General features: G+C 33.9%; 2 pseudogenes; both read left to right on the top strand.

Moving 5' to 3' along the window:
- Positions 1 to 580: 580 nt before the first annotated feature.
- On the top strand, positions 581 to 1450 carry LOC143542297 (cysteine-rich repeat secretory protein 55-like; annotated as a pseudogene).
- A 6581-nt stretch (positions 1451 to 8031) lies between these two features.
- LOC143542281 (putative cysteine-rich receptor-like protein kinase 23) lies at positions 8032 to 12457 on the top strand (annotated as a pseudogene).
- Positions 12458 to 14297: the final 1840 nt, after the last annotated feature.

The raw sequence follows: 14297 nt of genomic DNA, 5'->3' as shown, positions 1-14297 counted from the left end.
GTGTTAGTTGTAGTTTTGAAGATATTTTTGTAAATTGAGGAACTATGTGATATTGTTTTTTCTTGGTAATTAAAAAACTTATTGGTCAATCTAAGTTCTTCGTTATCGACTATAGAGTTGCCCTCCTGATTCGACCAAAGCCCGACGTGTTAGGTGCAATCCATGTGAGTCTGATCTTGACAAGCTCCTATAAGTAGAAGACTCTTCCCAAAACCGTCTTTAAAGTGTCATTATTACATATATACATACATGTATCATAAGCAAACCCATGGTTGGCTTCATAATCGATTTTAGCAGGTTCCTCCTCAGGTACAAATACGTTTTGACCGGATTTACTTCGATATATTTGTCTTTAAACAAATTTATATACAATTATAGCTTTTATAAAAGTCGGTAAATGCGGGTTGTTATGTTTTATACATTGAAATACATGGTAGCTTATTTGGCTAAACATTGATTAAAGAGGTAAGCATATTTTAACCTTTTAGTCTTGATAACAAATTAGGTTGCATTCTACCTTAAAAAGAATGTTACGTATTGAGTACCATCACAACATATTTTAACATAACATCACATTTTACAAGACTTCAGTTCATAGTAAATGGATATTTACTATATATAATCTATAAAGTATAAACAACTGAAACGAGCCACAATCGAAACACACACGTCCCATTGAAACCATGGCCTTTTCCCATTATTATCTCCTTTCTTTGCACTATGCATTCTCTATGTAGAATCAACTGACCCGAACCCAATAGCGCAACTTTGCAATCAATACTCAGACGCCACCTCTCCTGATATGACCAAATTGATAGATGAAGTTATAACCAAAGTGGTTAAAAACGACCCCCCCCCCCCCAAACGGGTTTTAATGTGTCTAATGCCGAAAAGGAGGAAGAGGAAACCGTACTTGAAGTCGTTGCTCTAGCCCAATGCCGAGCAGACGTGCCTAGCCAAGAGTGCACGGCTTGCCTCCAAAAAGCCGCAAAAGAAATTACAAAAATTTGTCCAAACCGAGTTGATGCTAGGATATGGTATGAGTATTGCCATTTAAGGTATGACAACAGTGGTGATTTCATTAGTTTTCAAGATACGGATTTTAGAGTGGTTCACTATAATATTGAATACGTGTCTAACCCGATAACATTTAATAAAGCCCTTAATGAGCTCACTGACCAGATGAAAGATGCACTCAAACCGGATAGCAAAGAGTTCGGGAAAGGAGAGATTAAGTTATCGGATTCAGTGACACTTTATGGAATGATACAGTGTGCAAGAGATTTGAGGACGTGTGAGATGTGTTTAGCGTACTTTAAGGAAATGTTTGGAACTCTTTGTGCGAACAAGAATGGGTGTAGAGTTATATACGATATGGGTTATGCTAGGTATGAATTGTATCCTTTTTTGTTTCCACATTAATGATCATAACTTGTCTTTTGAAAACTCTTGGATGACAAATTACTAATGTTAGAAAACCTTGAGTTTTGGGTAATGGATTTAAAAAAAGTTTGTCCCATTTTGAGGACATTATTAATAAAATTAGGTTAGAACCTGTGTTATACATGTGTTGGTAAAAAACAAAACAAAAACAAAAAAGTAAATTTAATAATGCAAATGTATTTACAAACATGTTAATGAATTAAAAAATATTAAAAATTTTATGTTTTATAGGTAATGAAATGAATATAAACTTGATTTAACCAACATTTGTGGAATACATTTGCAAATGGACCTTACAAAAAAATTCAGCGATAACGTTGACATAGAATGAAGAGTGAATAATTAGTACTGAAAAGTGAAAAACGTATTACACGACATCTTGAGATGAAGTAATTATAATTTTTGAAGAAGATCTGATCGGCTTTGGTAGAAAGTGTTGAGTTGTTTCGGTAGTAAATGAATATGTAGTATGAAAACACTCCTTAAAATGGGATAAATTAAACACGAAAATATTAATAAGTTTCATACTTTCAGGAAATGTTAAGAAAAATATTTGTGAAATTAATGATAATAATGTTTCATAATTTTAGCTTTTCTTTCCTTGTGAGTATTTCACCCCTAATTTAAACATAATAAAACCCATAATAATAGAATATAGGGGGTGCGATTTAGAGAGAACTTCTCTTAAAGAGAGAACTAGTAAATAATTATTTTTAACTATTTTAAAAAAATTATTTTGTGATTTTTTTTCTTTCCTCCTTCTAATAAGATGATATTGTTCTTAAAAAAAACCGTCGATGTAATGCGTATGTGCATTAATGTATATTGTATATATAAAATAGTGTTTTATTACATATAATACAACACACATACATTATCTAATACACACTATTGAATATATGCATATACGACACTAATAATTGAATGCAAAACACATTATTGCATATATGTAATACAACACTAATGCATATATGCACTATATCGATTTTTTTTAATTTTTGTATATAATATAACACTATTGCAAATATACAATACAAATAACTATATATATCAACACTATTTCAAATATCAAAATGCACACTATTGCACATATGTATTATAAAAAAAGTCGATGTATTGCATATATGCATTACAACGTTAATTTTTTTTTAATTTTTTTTATTTTTATATATTTTGTAGTGAAGAATAACAACATATAAGAAGGATCAAAGAAAAAAAAATTTAAAAATATTTTTTTAATTAAATTAAAAATATTTCATTATTAATTCTCTAGTTCTTTATATAAAATGGAGTTCTCTCATGATCCCCTCTCTAGAATATAGTAACACCATATATAAACACAAATAAATAGATAACATCCACTGTTTTTATTTTTAAGTAACAATATATTAAACAAAACTAAGCCCTGCTTGCGGTGCGCACATATGATGTATATATGTGTGAACCCTCGGGTGGGCAAAAGTGAAATTGCACTAATTTTGACGTTATTTTACTAATCTCGTGAAAATAACGTTAAAAGTGACGGACGGTTAATCAGGCATCATGTAGTGGCGTTGATAGCCGAAAGACAAGGGTACATGCACCGATCAGCCGGTGTCCCGATGATTGAGTGCTATGTGCCTTATGTCCAAGGCTTGATGCAAAACTACTATCGAGCCGGGGGTCTCACCGGAAGCAGCCTCTCTATCCTTATGGGGTAGAGGTAAGGCTGTCTACATCTTACCCTCCTCAGACCCTACCATAGCTTTGCTATTGGTGGGATATACTGAGTACGATGATGATGATGATGATGATATATTAAACAAAACAGTCTTGAAACAAACATCCACGTCATAATTTTCAAAAGATTGATAGATGTCAAGAAGTTAGATGAGGTGTTCTTAGTAACGACATAAGGTATTTGTTGTAGTAAACAACACAACGGTCATCGTTTTGAAGGCCATTTGCTCGATACCCAATCATGAATCCTAAACCTCTTATTACAACGAACACGAACCTGAGTAGGAAATTCAATGCCTTCATGATTCGTCATGACCAAATCTTTGATCATGTATAATCCGTTCATCCTTGCAAAATCAACTGGAATACACTATAAACAAAAAATAAGAATAAATTAAGTTATAATACATGCGTTGAGTAAAGAAGTAAATAACATGGAAGAATAAAATATGTAAATGATTGATCTTACCCAACGATAATGAACAACCATATGAAGAACATCATGAGTAACTTCATCACAATCATCATCAGAACTCAGTTTCATCAATATTAGCCAGTTGTGCGTTACGTTCTTTCCTTTGCACAAAAACATGGAGTAAAATTAGCCAGTTGTGCGTTACGTTCTTTACCTTGCACAAAAAAATGGAGTAAAAAAATTTAACAAAATACCTACATAATTAAATTTAACAAAAATCGATTAATAGCAATACCTACAGTACCATCAATTAAACCACCATTACCAACTACCATTACATTTGAGTCATCAATGTAGTTAGGATTTTTGTGTTCAGGTGTTGGCGGAAGATGGGGGTATGCTAAGTAAAACACCATGACATTTATATGACCACCATTACCAACTACCACATACACAAACTAAATCAAGTAGGTTGTTTATAATTGAAAATAAGATACAATATTTATCTATCCATCACTACAAACATAAAATCCATAATTAAATGCTATTGTGACATCCAGAAGTGGCCAGGTTTGACCAAAACGTAATTTTACCACTCCAACTTGCTGCTGATTATGTAAATGGTAATCCACATCTTCTTGTGACACATGCAACAAAAAACTAACAAAATAAAAAACATTTAAAATGAAAGTGATTCAATGAAGAGTCAAACAGTATAAGTATTCAACTTTTAGTATGTAACAATGATTTTGAATAAATAAAACCCTGAATAGATTAAAAGTATATCGATTCAGGGGATTCAAACTCTAAACAAAATGAACAAATTTTTTAAACAATAAAAATAAGGTTAAGAAATTTTTTAAAAATACCTTGAAAGCAAAAGACAATGATCGATTCGAATATTGTCTTCAAGGTAAGCTGCAAATCAAAATTATGTTTAATATTATAATTCTAATGTTGAAGTCGAATGAAAAAGCAGATGATCAATACCCAATTAGTTGATGAAGATTAAAATGTTACCTAATTTGCTGAAGGAGATTGCAGGCCAATGAAGATTGTGATGTATCTAGAGTTAGAGTGTATCGGCTGAAGATTATGAAAAGGATCCATATACTGTTTATAAACCATTTTGATTGAATCGGATCCCGCGTGGAAGTTTGATGTTTCAAAAGTCAAAACAATGAGTATAATTATGAAGTGCCATGTGGCAAAATAGCTATTTGAGAATGACATGTGACATTTTTGAGTTATTTGGTAAAAGATCTACTCTTTTATTATATAGGAAGATAATTCTATTGTTTGATCATTTGATGTACTTATGTGAAACAATAGCATCGGTTATTTACAGTTTTGAGGATATTGTGTTTTTCTTTGTATGTACTTTGACACCGGAAGTCAAAACCACAAGTGATTAAACTCATGTTTTTCATTAAAAAAAAAGAGTTTATTGGGTTCGTGACTAGTTTTCTCATGATCTTAATTCCTTTTGACATAAATATATACATTCCAGATCTACCATGAGAAATTTGTGTTTAGACAAATTTGTATTCAGTTGTAGTTAATAAAATAAATAAAAAAAGTATGGTTTTATAAGACCACCTGTAGTGGGACGCTTCCTACCCTCAAGGCGCCCATATCGGTGGAAACACTGCCCCCGGGGCGCTATGAGCGTCATGGGGGGTGGGGGGCTCCTCACACAGCGCCGAATGGGGGATAAATGGTGGAAGATGATTGGTGAGTTTTTATTTTTATTTTTTTGAAAAATAATAATTAGGTAAAGATTGGTTGGGCATCATCCACTACACCCATTTTTATCGAAACGCCCCTATGATGACATGACGCGAAACACCCCTATAGGAGTTCCATCGATCACACACGGTTTAAGGACTGTAGATACGTTTAATACACTCAAATACATGATGGCTTATTCGGCTAAACAATGATTAAAGAGGTAAGCACATTTCAACCTTTTAATCTTGATGACCAATTAGGTTGCATTAATCTACCTTAAAAAGAATCTACCTTAAAAAGAATGTTATTGAGTACCATTACAACATATTTGAAAATATATCTTCTTAGTCTCCTTTGAGAATTGGAGGATTTTTGATTGAGTGGAAAAAGAAAGATTTTTTTGTCAAACTTACTTTCTTCATTTTTCTTTATATCAATAACTCAATCAAAATGCAATTATCTTGACAAAAAAAATGTCTTTCTAAACAACTTGAGTACATAGTAAATAAAATGCATATTTCACGTGACACAATAGTAACAGACTATCATATAAGAAATGATAAGAAACAAAAAGTAATGATATTAATAACTTATTTCATATAGGGTTGGCTTAACTTCGTTGGTGACCATATTTAAAAATGAAGTCGTTTTGTAAAAAAAGTTATATTGCTTTCATTCCACATAAATCAAGATGCTATCATCATTTTTTTTGCAAATACAATGTCCTAAGTTTATGAACACAAGTTGATGCTGTCTCAGTAATGAAATCGATAATCTAGTTGTATCAAGTATGTTATTCAAATTAGTACCAAAATTTGGTACCCACTATCTACATGTGTTTATATTTTTAATTCCGGCCCCGATTGTTTGACGACCCTATGACCATGCCTACAAATTTATATAGCGGAGCGGACCATGACAAACGCTAAACAGTGAGTAAATCATACATAAACTATATATTTGCTTTTCATTAAAAAATTATACCAGTATTTGTCGCCCTTCAATAAACGTACTAAGGCAACTCCTTTACCTGCTTCTTTGTGTGCGTCCTCTCAAAAAGCTCGACAGACCCTCGAACTTAGTTCTAGAATTTATCCTAGCACTTACTAGTCTTTCATTTGTTGGTGTGTCACACCTTTAACAAATATTACTCATGAATTAGTATAATACGCAATTCATATTAGACAAAAAGAAAATCCATACGTACCCTCTTGATCATCTCGCACCAAAGTGACATTGATATCCATGGTGGATTGTATCATGATGATTCAACTAAAGTCACGATTTTAAAAATCACATCCATCGATTTGAGGATATTGAGGTCATGGGGTTAGGCCAATGCTGACCCACCAAGACGACTCAACTTTCATCTAAACAGCCTCAAGAGAAATAAAAAAGGTTATGTCCAAACCGAGTTGATATACGTGACTAACCCTATAATTTTTATAAGAAAGGTTGTTGTGGAACGGTGTAGCAAAGGGTTCGGAAAAGGAGAGATTAAGTTGTCGGAGTATGTTACACTTTATGTGGTGACATTTAGTGTACATGAGATCTGTAGTATGATTCGTATTTTATGTTATAGAGTCTGCTCTAGCGATTTTTATGACTCTAAGAAAGAATGTATATTTATATTCAAAATTTGTTATGTTAGGTATGAGTTGGATACATTTTTCTTTCCACATTGGTAAAGAAGTTAGTCCCTTTTGAGGGCATCATTAACAAAACTTATTGGCCATCTAAAGTTCTTCGTTATCGACTAGAGGTGCCCTCCTGATTCGACCAAAGCCCGACGTGTTAGGTGCAATCCATGTGAGTCTGATCTTGACAAGCTCAAAGGATTAGGCCCACAAACATCCTATAAGTAGAAGGCTCTCTCCGAAACCGTCTTTAAACTATCATTATTACATATATACATACATGTATGATACATAAAAATGATTTCACAATATGTATCCGGCTGACTTGATTATTTGAATGCCCGTAACATGTTTTTGGTGGTTGCATCTTGCTTCATAACAAGGTGGACAAGAGAAAGTGTAACTGATCCATCTTCGTCACTGCTTTGATTATCCAAGTAACAATCCTGGTGAACTCATGTAGCAACACCGACTAAAACTAAGAAATGAAACTCATATTTATCATAAGAACGAGTACATAAGCAAACCCATGGTTGGGTTCACAATCGATTTTAACAGGATCCTCTTCTGGTACAAATACGTTTTGACCGGATCTACTTCAACATATTTGTCTTTAAACAAATTTGCATACAATTATAGCTTTTAATAAAAGTAGTTAGATTTTTATAAAAGTCGGTAAACACGTTTTGTTATGTTTTATACATTTGAAATACATGGTAGCTCATTTGGATAAACATTGATTAAAAAGGTAAGCATATTTCAACCTTTTAATCTTGATAACAAATTAGGTTGCATTCTACCTTAAAAAGAATGTTACGTATTGAGTACCATTACAACGTATTTTAACATAACACCACATTTTACAAGACTTCATTTCATAGTAAATGGATATTTACTATATATAATCTATAAAGTATAAACAACTTAAACGAACCACAATCTAAACACACACGTCCCGTTAAAACCATGGCGTTTCCCCATTATTATCTCCTTATCTTTGCACTATTCATTCTCTATGTAGAATCAGCTGACCTAAACCCGATAGCACAGCTTTGAAATCAATACTCAGACGCCACCTCTCTTGATATGACCAAATTGATCGATGAAGTTGTAACCAAAGTGGTTAAAAATGCCCCCCAAACGGGCTTTAATGTGTCTAATGCCGAAAAGGAGGAAGAGGAAACCGTACTTGAAGTCGTTGCGCTAGCCCAATGCCGAGCAGACGTGCCTAGCCAAGAGTGCACGGCTTGCCTCCAAAAAGCCGCAAAAGAAATAAAAATGTTTTGTCCAAACCGAGTTGATGCTAGGATATGGTATGAGTATTGCCATTTAAGGTATGACAACAGTGGTGATTTCCTTAGTTTTCAAGATACGGATTTTAGAGTGATTCACAATAATGTTGAATACGTGTCTGACCCGATAACATTTAATAAAGCCCTTAATAAGCTCACTGACCAGATGAAAGATGCACTCAAACCGGATAGCAAAGAGTTCGGGAAAGGAGAGATTAAGTTGTCGGATTCAGTGACACTTTATGGAATGATACAGTGTGTAAGAGATTCGAAGGAGTGTGATACGTGTTTAACGTACTTTACGTATAAGTTTGGAAATCTTTGTGAGAACAAGAAAGGGTGTAGAGTTATATACGATATGGGCTATGCTAGGTATGAATTGTATCCTTTTTTATTTCCACACTGATGATCAGAACTTGTCTCTTGAAAACTCTTGGATGACAATTAATTACTAATGTTAGAAAACCATGAGTTTTGGTAATGGATTTTAGAAAAGTTAGTCCCATTTTAAGGACATTATTAATAAAATAATTCTATTGTTTGATCACTTGATGTACTTATGTGAAATACTAGCATGGGTATTTACAGTTTTGAGGATATTGTGTTTTTCTTTGTATGTACTTTGACACCAGAAGTCAAAACCACAAGTGGTTAAACTCATGTTTTTTATTAAAAAAAAAGTTTATTGGGTTCGTGACTTGTTTTCACATGATCTTAATTCCTTTTTACATCGATATATACATTCCAGATCTACCATGAGAAATTTGTGTTTAGCCAAATTTGTATTCGGTTATAGTTAATGAAATAAAACAAAACTTAATAAAAAAAAAACAGTACGGTTTTATAAGACTCCATGCTATAGGCGCGGTGGAGGGCGTTCTGTGGGGTCGCGGGGGGCGTGAAACACCGCTGGGAGGGGGCACAGAGGGTGGGGTCTTCAGAACGATGGGCGCCTTTGGTGATTTGTGCGGGCCCTCTCTCTCTCCATCTCTCACACATAGATACATATATATATAATGGGGCGCCAATGGGTATTAAACCATAGCAATTTTCCCTGACCGAGTTGCCTCGATACAGCCACAAAAGAAATAAAAACAATTTGCCCTGACCGAGTCAATGCTCGGCTATGGTACGAGTATTGTTTCATAAGGTACGCCACCAAAAAATTCTTCGGTCAAGTTGATACCGGGTATGGATTGATTTACGCTAATGTTGAAAATTAATGTGACGGACCCAGAAACTTTTGATAATGCGCTTGGGGCACTTATGTATCGGGTAAATACATTAGCTGCGGGCCCGGGTAGCAAACGGATAGGGACTGAGGAGACTAAGTTGTCGGATTTAGTGACGCTTTATGCATTGGCTCAATGTGTGACATTCGTCAAATTTGAGTCTCGATTTATATTCGTTTTGTAAACTTTCATATTGTAAACCCGACTCAGTACTTTTAAAACCTTATTTAATTATTGTATAATATTATTACATATCTCGATCACCAATAAATCGATGTTTGTCATATTATAGAGTCGTCAAGAAAAAAAAAACATAAGTGGTTCAAACTAATTTTCGTTAAGTTGTTATAAGCTTTTAAAACCTTTAAACTCGTTTTAATTATTCATTGAAACTTGAGGGGCCTGTTATGAAAATATGTATATACATATATAAACAAAACCTAACCCTAAACACACACACAACATCACAGCCGCCCCCTGCATCTCTTTCCCTCTTTCCGGCCGCCGCCGCTACCACCCTTGCCGGCCACCACCTCCGGCGAACACCACCCACCGACCTCCGACCACCCTCCTCCCCGTTCTCCACCTCCGGCCACCCTCTTTTCCCCTCTAATCGTTTTTCCGGCAACCCCTTCTTCCCTTTCCCCTCTGGATCGCATTTCCAGCGGCCGGCGTCGTCCTGTGTTCTCCCTCTCTCGTCGTCACTCCCTCTCTCTGCCCCTCTCTCTCTCCCTCTCGCCGTCTTTATCTCTCTCTACCTCTCTATCTCTCTCGCGCTGTCTCTCTCGCTCTCTCTCTCAGTCGCACTCTCTCCCTCTCCGGCTGCTGTTTTCAAATCTCAGGCAGTTTCGGCTCCGACAATTGTTATTGGCCAAGTATCGTTTATAGGTAAATTTAATTTGTGTTTTGTTATTATTAAATTTTTCATATATCGATTGTCGGATTTAAATTGTTAAGAATCGAATATATTGTTTGGTTATATACTTTGAAACGAGTTGGTTTGATATAGAATTGGTTTATTTTGGGGAAAAGATGAGTAGTCGGGAAATGGATATGTTATTTTCTTATGGGTTTAAGTTAACAATCGTTATTTTGGTTCGGTTGATTTGTATGTTAGTTATAAAACGAGAGGTCACGGGTTCGAGTCTCATCCTAAACCGGTTTTGGTGTTGTTTTTATACTTAACAAATTTCGGTTATTATTAGTACTACTATTATTACATAAAAATTGTTATTAGTATTATTATATTAAACTTACTAATATATATATATTCACTATTAATGTTATTATTATTATTATCATTATTATAAATATTAAAGTGGTTATTAATATTATTAAAAGATCATATTATTATTATTTATTAATATTATATTTTTATCATTTATTATTAGCAATAATATTATTATATTTATTTTGTGAACTCGTTTAGAACTCGAATCGACATCGAGGGCGGTATCATTATTTACTATCAATATTACTTATTATTATTATTTTTATCAACAACATTTTAATTAATACTAAGATCGTTATTCTTTAACTATTATTATTAGTATTATACTATATTAGTATTATTAATAATAATTATTGTTATTATTATTATCATCATTATCTTATATATCTATATATAAATATAACATATCTTTTTAGAATTATTATTATCATTACTATCATTATCATTAATAATATTATTATAAACTTTATTACCTATTCATTTTTATAAAACCGAACTCTTAAATTAAGCTCGTCTTGTTTCTATTTTTGATATTGGTTTAGTTATTTAAAAGTCCAAAAAAAATAATAATATTTTATTTTAAATTATCAATTAAGTACGAGTCTTTAATCATTAACAAATTAACCGGTAATCCGATTTATAACAGAACCTCATCGTTCATTGTTTCCAATATAGTTTCTTCATGGTTCCAAGTTCATTAATATATTACATTATTTATTTTTAGCTAAGGCGTTTATCATTTCAAGTCGGATTTGTTCATTTCATTCACAAGCTTTCTATATGTCGATCATTTATTATTTCCCGATTCGTCAATCGAGGTGAGTACTTTCATACCCCTTTTTCCATCTTCCGTTTTGTGGTGACATTTCATACTTATCAAACTAAATGTTTCAATTACTTGAATCTTTAAACCCACAAACGTGATTGTATACTTTACTTGAATAATTGCTTGATTTGGTGTTCTATGCTTACATGCTATGTGCCTATGTGTTTATCGCTTTCAGTCATGGGGAAGTCTATAAATCCGTGATCTATCTGGTATTCTCTTATAGCACGGTGTCGTTAACGTAATGCAATTAACGATATTCTATTAAATCCTAGACTACTTGGCAACCCCTTGTAGCTAGGTGGCGCTAACGTAATTCTATTAGCGATTGTCAATTTATCCAAGTTTTCGCTTTTATTTATTGTTTTGTATACAAGTTTTGTGGCTTTTTACTACTATATACTTATATGCTCAAACTTATGAATTGCTCACCAACCTTTGTGTTGACAAACTTTATTTTATGAAATGTTACAGGTTTGACTATTGTTGACTCGAGTGCTTGACGGAAAACGTTACCAAGACTATTAGGGTATTAGTAAAACGAACAACATGATTGCTATTTGTTTATATGAACGAGATGTGTTGTTATTGATTTGTTGAAATAAAATGAGTTGAATAAATATTATCACTTTAAATAGTGTCTTGTGTATTTGTCCAATCACGTTGCACCCCGGCATGTTCCGCCGCCTTTGGTCGGGGTGTGACACAATGTACTTGAGATTTGTCATCGTTTTCGTGCGCACAACGTTTAGCGACGGCTCTCGGGCAGACTTTTTGCGACGACAAGAAAGGGTGTCGGGTTAATTTAGTAGTTGTTATATTAGGTATGAATTGTATCCGTTTTTCTTTCCACTTAATGATAATAAGTCGGTTCTTGAAAGTTGAAAGCTCTTTGAAGACAAACTACCGGTGGGTAGTTAAAAAACCTTAAAAAGAGTTTTTGGTAATGATTGGGCTCATGACACGAACTTAGTCCTACAATTTGTCCTAGCGGTTACTTGCCTTCCATTTGTTAGTGTGTCACACCTTTAACAAAAATTACTCATGACTTGGTATAATACGCAACTCATGTTAGATTAAAAGAAAATTTATACGTACCCTCTTGATCATCTTGCATCAAAGTGACGTTGATATCCGTGGTGGAATATTGTATATAATGATGATTCAAACTAAAGTCAAGATTTTAAAAATCCCATCCATCGATTTGAGGATATCGAGGTCTTGGGGTTCGCCCAATGCTGAGGAGACGTGCCCCGCCAAGACGACTCAACTTTCATCTAAACAGCCTCAAGAGAAATAAAAAATAGTTATGTCCAAACCGAGTTGATATACGTGACTAACCCTATAATATTTATAAGAAAGGTTGTTGCGGAACAACGTAGCAAAGGGCTCGAAAAAGGAGAGATTATTAAGTTGTTGGCGTCTGTTACACTTTATGTGATGACTTGGTGTACATGAGATCTGTAGTATGATTCGTGTTTTATGCGTAGAGTCTGCTGTAGGGATTTTTCAGACTCTTAAGAAAGAATGTAGTCATGTGGATTTATATTCAAAATTTGTTATGTTAGGTATGAGTTGGATAAATTTTTCTTTCCACATTGATAAAGAAGTTAGTCCCTTTTGAGGGCATCATCAACATAATAGATTATGTTGTTTGATGTACTTTTGTGAAATATGACAACGTGTTAGTTGTAGTTTTGAAGATATTTTTGTAAATTGAGGAACTATGAGTATATTGTTTTTTCTTGGCAATTAGAAAACTTATTGGTCGATCTAAGTTCTTCGTTATCGACTATAGAGTTGCCCTCCTGATTCGACCAAAGCCCGACGTGTTAGGTGCAATCCATGTGAGTCTGATCTTGACAAGCTCCTATAAGTAGAAGACTCTTCCCAAAACCGTCTTTAAAGTGTCATTATTACATATATACATACATGTATCATAAGCAGACCCATGGTTGGCTTCATAATCGATTTTAACAGGACCCTCCTCAGGTACAAATACGTTTTGACCAGATTTACTTCGATATATTTGTCTTTAAACAAATTTGTATACAATTATAGTTTTTATAAAAGTCGGTAAATGCGGTTTGTTATGTTTTATACATTGAAATACATGGTAGCTTATTTGGCTAAACATTGATTAAAGAGGTAAGTATATTTTAACCTTTTAGTCTTGATAACAAATTAAGTTTCATTCTACCTTAAAAAGAATGTTACGTATTGAGTACCATCACAACATATTTTAACATAACATCACATTTTACAAGACTTCAGTTCATAGTAAATGGATATTTACTATATATAATCTATAAAGTATAAACAACTGAAACGAGCCACAATCGAAACACACACGTCCCATTGAAACCATGGCCTTTTCCCATTATTATCTCCTTATCTTTGCACTATGCATTCTCTATGTAGAATCAACTGACCCGAACCCAATAGCGCAACTTTGCAATCAATACTCAGACGCCACCTCTCCTGATATGACCAAATTGATAGATGAAGTTATAACCAAAGTGGTTAAAAACGCCCCCCCCCCCCCCCCCCCAAACGGGTTTTAATGTGTCTAATGCCGAAAAGGAGGAAGAGGAAACCGTACTTGAAGTCGTTGCGCTAGCCCAATGCCGAGCAGACGTGCCTAGCCAAGAGTGCACGGCTTGCCTCCAAAAAGCCGCAAAAGAAATTACAAAAATTTGTCCAAACCGAGCTGATGCTAGGATATGGTATGAGTATTGCCATTTAAGGTATGACAACAGTGGTGATTTCCT

This window comes from Bidens hawaiensis, unplaced genomic scaffold, assembly GCF_021521415.1.
Source record: "Bidens hawaiensis isolate Kalapana, Puna unplaced genomic scaffold, B.hawaiensis_p1.1 tig00012815_1, whole genome shotgun sequence".
NCBI lineage: Eukaryota > Viridiplantae > Streptophyta > Magnoliopsida > Asterales > Asteraceae > Bidens > Bidens hawaiensis.
Note: the sequence above shows the minus strand (reverse complement) of the source record. Positions and strands in the feature narration are given on the sequence as shown.